Genomic DNA, 6,419 nt, shown 5'->3' on the forward strand with positions numbered 1-6,419 from the left:
ACAGCAATGGAAGTGTAGCCCGAGGGAAACCTCCGAGCTACCCAGTTGAACATTACAAGACTGGCTCTATCATCTAAGAAAAGCTAGAGTATTGCTCAATTTTAAAGTGGAAAAATAACACTGGGGATGATTGGAGTTAGGAAGGAATGAGAATCTTAAATGCATTCCTTACTGCTCTGGGTCTGGAGAAAGTTTGCTTAAGAAATTGTAACTTTATAAAGAATGCCACTTCCCGGAGGAAAACCGTCTATTTTGTTGAGTAACAGTGAAAGTTGTAAATGACTTTTAGATTTTCTTATAATTCCCTTTGTGAGCAATTAGCTGCCCTTATTTCTTTGGTTCACAGCTGGGGGTTACAGGCGAGAAAGCTGAGAGTGGTAAGAGAAAAATATATAGTCATCTGCAGGAAACTGCTTTGGGTATCTTCCCGATCCTTCACTCCATCTTGAGCAATCAGGTCTTATTAAACCTCAACTGGTACTTTACACATCTATCCAGTTCCGCATTAAGCCTCTGACATCTTTAGTGTTAGCAATGAGTAATGTGAGTAAATAGGCAACAGTCTTTGAAACCCATGACTGATGTCTCCTTTTGTCCTCCACCTTTCTTTCCATCTCTTCTCCTCTGTGTTTCTACCCACCTGAGGTGAGAAGTTTGAAGATGGGGCTCCCTGATAATTAGTAGGTAGGAGTCAAATGGACACCTTGCTATTTCTAACTTTAGTGCCTCTTCACAGGAGCGTCTGATGTCCTTTATTTTCCTTTTTTTTTTTTTTTAAGATTTACAGATCTATTTATTTATTTGAAGGAGAGGGAGAGCGTATCTCCAGCAGACTCCCTGTTGAGCACAGAGACCGATGCGGGGCTCGATCCTAAGACCCTGAGATCATGACCTGAGCCGAAATCAAGAGTCGGACACTTAACCTTCGGAGCCACCCAGTCGCCCCTATTTTCTGTTTTTATAGCCACCACATAAGTGTAGGTCTTCTTGCAAAAATTGCAACAACTATGTGGTTTTTCTACCTTCAATTTCTGTCCCATCAAAGTCAATTTTCTCAATTATTTTCTCTCACTCAAGTGTTTCGAATGTTTACAATTCATGTAATAGAGCAAATCCAAATTCATTGGCATGACCTTCAAAGCTGTTCTCCATATTGTTCTCACTAACAATTTCCATTTTGTATTCTCTTATTAGTTGCCAATGTGGGCTCTGCTGCAAATAAGCAAAACATGTTACATCGGCTTATATTGTTTGAGTTTTCATAATGACCTTATAATGCAGGTACTTTTATTCATACTCCCACTTTACAGCTGAGGAAACTGAGGTTTATAAACAGGGCTTACTTTGTCCATGGGTAATGCAATTAGTGACGAACCTGGGATTACAATCAGTGCTGATTCCGGAGTCAGTGCTGAATACCCAGTAGGCAGACTTTAGTGCCTTCAGCCCGTGTTTGAAGCAGAGACATATATTTTTTTTTAATTTGGTTTGCTATTAAGAGGGGGACATTATGGAAAATAACTAGAACTTTCTTAATCTTTATTATATTACTTCGTTTTCACTTTCCTTATCTGATGCTATTGGGAATTAGTCGGTCTCTTAGAAAAACTTGGTGAGAAAAATGATACATTATCTTTTTAAAACTTTGTGTTATGGAGAATTTAGAATGTATACAAAGTAGATAGAATAGTATAATGAATCCCTATGTACCCAATACACAGGCCTAATAATAAATCAATCTGTCAGGGGCACCTGGGTGGCTCAGTCGGTTAAGTGTCTGCCTTCGGTTCAGGTCATGATCTCAGGGTCCTAGGATCGAGCCCAGTTTCCAGCTCCCTGCTCAGTGGGGAGTCTGCTTCTCCCTCTCCTTCTGACCCTTCCCCCATTCGTGCTGGTGTGCGCGCTCTCTCGTGCACTCTCTCTCTCTCTCTCTCTCTCCCCCTTAAATAAATAAAATCTTAAAAAAATAATCATCCCATCATGCTTCATCCATACCTCCATCCACTATCCCCTCCCATAGTATATTTAAGCAAATCTCAGTCATCACATCATCTGTAAATATTTTGATATGTATCTCGAAAAGAACCAGCTTCTTTTTTAACATGACAATTATTTCATCTATAATATTAATAATAGTTATCCTAATAACATCAAATAACCTGCCATTGTACACATTTCCAATTGTCTCATATTAAATACACACTGTATATGAATTAGGATCCAAATAAGATCTACACCTTGTGATTGGTTGCTCTATATTTTAAGTCTCTTTTAATCTATTAGTTACCCCTTCATCTCTCTCTCTTTGCAATGTGTTGAAGAAACCCAATCAGGGGTGCCTGGGTGGCCCAGTCAGTTAAGTGTCTGCCTTTGCTTCTCTCTCTCAATTAAATAAATAAAATCTTTTTTTATTTATCTTTTTAAAAAAGATTTTATTTATTTGTTTGACAGAGAGAGAGAGAGCGAGAGAGGGAACACAATCAGGATGAGTGTGAGAGGGAGAAGCAGGCTCCCTGCTGAGCAGGGTGCCCAACACGGGGCTCAATCCCAGGACCCTGGGATCATGACCCAAGCCGAAGGCAGATGCCCAATGACTGAGCCACTCAGGCGCCCCAATAAATAAAATTTTTAGAAAAAAAAGAAACTAGGTCGTTTGTCTTGTAGCGTTTCCCACAGTATGGATTTTGCTGATTGCATTCCCATGGTGTAGTTTAACAAGTTCCTCTGTCCTCTGTATTTCCTATAAAATGATAATTGTGGCTGGAGATTAGCCACAATTGTATCTAGAGACTTGATTGGATCAAAAGGTTTGATTTTTTTTCAAGACTTAATATGTGGTGTTGTCTTCTTCCATTAGGAAGCATACAATGTCTGATTATCTCTCTAAATATATTTATATTAACTTAGAATATCATATGTGTTTATCCATAGTTTGATAAATGGTTCTATTTATTGGAGTTCAGCTTCGTTTTTCTTTCATAAATTGCATCCATTATTGTCTAACACTTTTCAGTTTCAGGCTCTTTAAAGTGAAGTACTTAAAGACCCTTGAAGTTAGCTGAGCATAGAGTTCTAGATGTTTCTCCTTCTAATTTCTTATAATTCTCTATCCTATGACTAATTATGCAGCAAATAAATTTTAATTTGTCTTTATTAATTCTTAATAATGCATTCAACTTAATTTGCCTAGAAGACTTTTTTCATCTGTATTTTATGTTGCTAAATTAAACTAAGTTATGTAATTACAATATAAGTGAACTGGAATACACAGGTTTGGGAACAAACAACTGGTTTTTTATAAGCAGTTAAACTGGGGGGTGAAAAAAATGTGTGGTTACCCATGAATTTCAGTATGTCTTGGGTATCAATTGATAAGTTTTGCAATGGGAATACAGAGTTAATGAGGCAAGTTAGTTAAATGGAAGTCTGTTAAAAGACCTTCTAGCACACTGTTGTCCAGGAGAACTTTCTGTGATGGGGGTTTTTTGTCTGTGTTGTCCAATATGGTAGCCACTAGCCACATGTGGCTATTGAACACTTGAGATGTGGCCACTGTGATTGAGGTGAAGCTAGAGAACTGAATGTTCAATTTAACTAATTCAATTAATTAACTTAAATTTAATAACCTTTTTTTAAAGATTTTATTTATTTGAGAGAGAGAAAGAGAGAGAGCATGAGAGGGAGGAGGGTCAGAGGGAGAAGCAGACCCCCCGCTGAGCAGGGAGCCGGATGCGGGACTCGATCCAGGGACTCCAGGATCATGACCTGAGCCGAAGGCCGTCGCTTAACCAACTGAGCCACCCAGGCGCCCGTAGCTTGGTGTTTCTTAGGACTTTTTTTTCAACGCACCAAATGCACACACACACACACATATATGGCAAATGACAAAGACCTAGTTTACCAGCTTTACTTTTTTAAGCCTAACATTATATTTAAACAATTGTCAAAACTTACTAAGTTGCCAGGATTCATGCACAGTTAGAAAGCATCCTCAATTTATATTAAACCATAAATGTATTACCATTACACATTAATATCTTTCACTACTAAATACTGAAAAAAAAATTATTGTTGTGGAAGATTCATCCAGGCAATATGAACTGCACAGCAGATTAACACTAGTCTCACATTGCAAACACATTGAGAAAATAGATCCATGCTGGTATTAATGCATGCAAGAGTCATGGCCACCTCGGATTACATTTCATAGAAAAAGCAAGATGCACACAAAGATTTACAATTTTAAAGACAAAAAAAAAATAGCCCTAGGAGGCCCCAAAAATAAACTCAGAAGTCTGACAAATAGGGGCTACCATGAGTTGTGGTTATGAATACTTAAGCTTAGGTACAGTTACACTGAAAGTCAAGTTCATTTGAAATCTTCAAAAAGAAAGTTTCTGCTAATCCTCAAATGGTGCTCATTATAGTTAACTTTTGTATTAATTGGTTGCATTGAATTACTTGTCATCCAAGCATAGCAGCTGCTCCTTACCATTTATTGTTAAGGACTTTAACTGGCTGTCTTCAACTTTGACTCTTTCTTGACCATTTTCAGCCATTCTCTTTGTAATGATTTTCCTGCCACTAACAATTTTAGTTAAAGCTGATACAGTTTTGAAGCTGTCTGCCCAACTATCCTCAAATGACATGGAAGACAATGAAGTGAGGCTACCATGACCTAGTGAACCTGAGGACATAAATCCTGTATCAGAAGGAGCAAATTCCCTTCAAATTATGGAAATCCACTGAAGGCGGTGAAAAACATTTCTCTGCCTCGGCTTCTGTGGGGGACGCCCCAGCTTCTGTGGGGGACCCCGGGTTGAGTCCCCAAGAAAGTCCACAAGTGGGTTTTCAAAGAAGTTGAATAAAAACCAGTCTCTTCCACCAAATTAAAAAAAAAAAAAAAAAATTCCGTGCAGGCATCGTCGGAATTATGGAAGGTGAAGCCAAACTCAAACGGACTGTCAAAACGACTTCCACCTCCACCATTTAATCCTTCACCGTATTCATCATAGAGGTATCATTTTTTAGCATCTCATAATACCTCGTATACCTCAGCTACTTGTTTGGATTCTATCTCTGCTGCTCGTTTATTCTCATGATTTTTACCTGGATGCCACTTCAGTGCCAGTTTCTGATCGTGCCTTTTTAACATTTTTGGCTAAGGCATGTCCGTGCATGCCCAGAATTTCAGAGTAGTTCACATGTTTTAACAGGCTGTTGGAACGAGGCCTCATTTCTGGTTTTAAGGCCATCTATGTGGGGCCCAGGACGCGGGAGCCGGCAGCCAAGTGCTGGTAACGGTGGCAGCCTGATGCTTCTCAGGATTCATTCTTATATGCGTCATTGCCTTTGTGCATGATATTCCTTCTAGCGGAAAACTGTACCCTCGGAATCTCCAAACCTCTTAGCCTGCTGTGGTAACCAGTCTCCATGATAGTCTCGAATAAACCACGCCTGTGTGGTATTTACACACTGATGTGTTCCCTCCCACACCGACTCATGTGTAACCAATAAATTGTGTTGGCTGTGATATTGCCTGGCTTCTTTTTTTTTTTTTTTTTAAAGATTTTATTTATTTATTTGACAGAGAGAGGTAGAGGCGCAGCGAGAGAGGGAACACAAGCAGGGGGAGTAGGAAAGAGAGAAGCAGGCTTCCCACCGAGCAGGGAGCCCGATGCGGGGCTCGATCCCAGGACCCTGGGACCATGACCGGAGCTGAAGGCAGTCGCTTAACCGACTGAGCCACCCAGGCGCCCCGATATTGCCTGGCTTCTAAGGCTGTTGTTGTAAGAAGCCTTGGAGCCTCCACCTTGATCTCTCGGGGCAGCAGTTCTTGGAGCCCTGAGCCACCTTCTAAGAACCCACTTACCCTGCCAGAGGGATCTTATGGAGAAACCCTGAGACTTCATGGAAGGAAGGAAGGCTCTAGCAGAGAGACACTAGTCTCTAAAGCCATCTCCTTCAAGGTACCAGGCATGTGAGTGAAACGTCTTGCATCCTACCAAACAGCCCAGCTGCTAAGTAAGTACCCAAGTTCTGAGATGCAATATTTATTGTTTCAAGTTTTTAAAGATACTTTGTTACATTGCAATAGAGAGCTGGAACACCTGGCTAATTTTTACTCTTCCCTCAAGGGTTAGTTTAGGCATCACCTCTAAGAAACGTCTGATTTCTGTTTTTAATTCCCCTTTCCAGTTTGAGTTAGGTGTAGATCTTCTTTGCCCCCATGCCATATTACACTTCATTCTACATTTCTGGGTTTGGGCTATTTGCCCTCTAGACTGCAGTCTCCTTGAACGTATGACTTATTCTCCTTTGTGAGAGGACCTTATCCCAGTACTTGGTGCACAATGGCTATTCAAAATAAACGGACTAAATCACAGAATCTCAGGGTTGGGGGAACTTTAGATGCCATT

At 40.1% G+C, this 6,419-nt stretch overlaps 1 pseudogene; it reads right to left on the reverse strand.

The window, feature by feature from the left end:
• Positions 1–4,457: 4,457 nt before the first annotated feature.
• LOC118010772 lies at positions 4,458–5,255 on the reverse strand (annotated as a pseudogene).
• Positions 5,256–6,419: the final 1,164 nt, after the last annotated feature.

Source organism: Mirounga leonina, unplaced genomic scaffold, assembly GCF_011800145.1.
Source record: "Mirounga leonina isolate KUSES-001 unplaced genomic scaffold, KU_Mleo_1.0 Mir_101664, whole genome shotgun sequence".
Lineage (NCBI taxonomy): Eukaryota > Metazoa > Chordata > Mammalia > Carnivora > Phocidae > Mirounga > Mirounga leonina.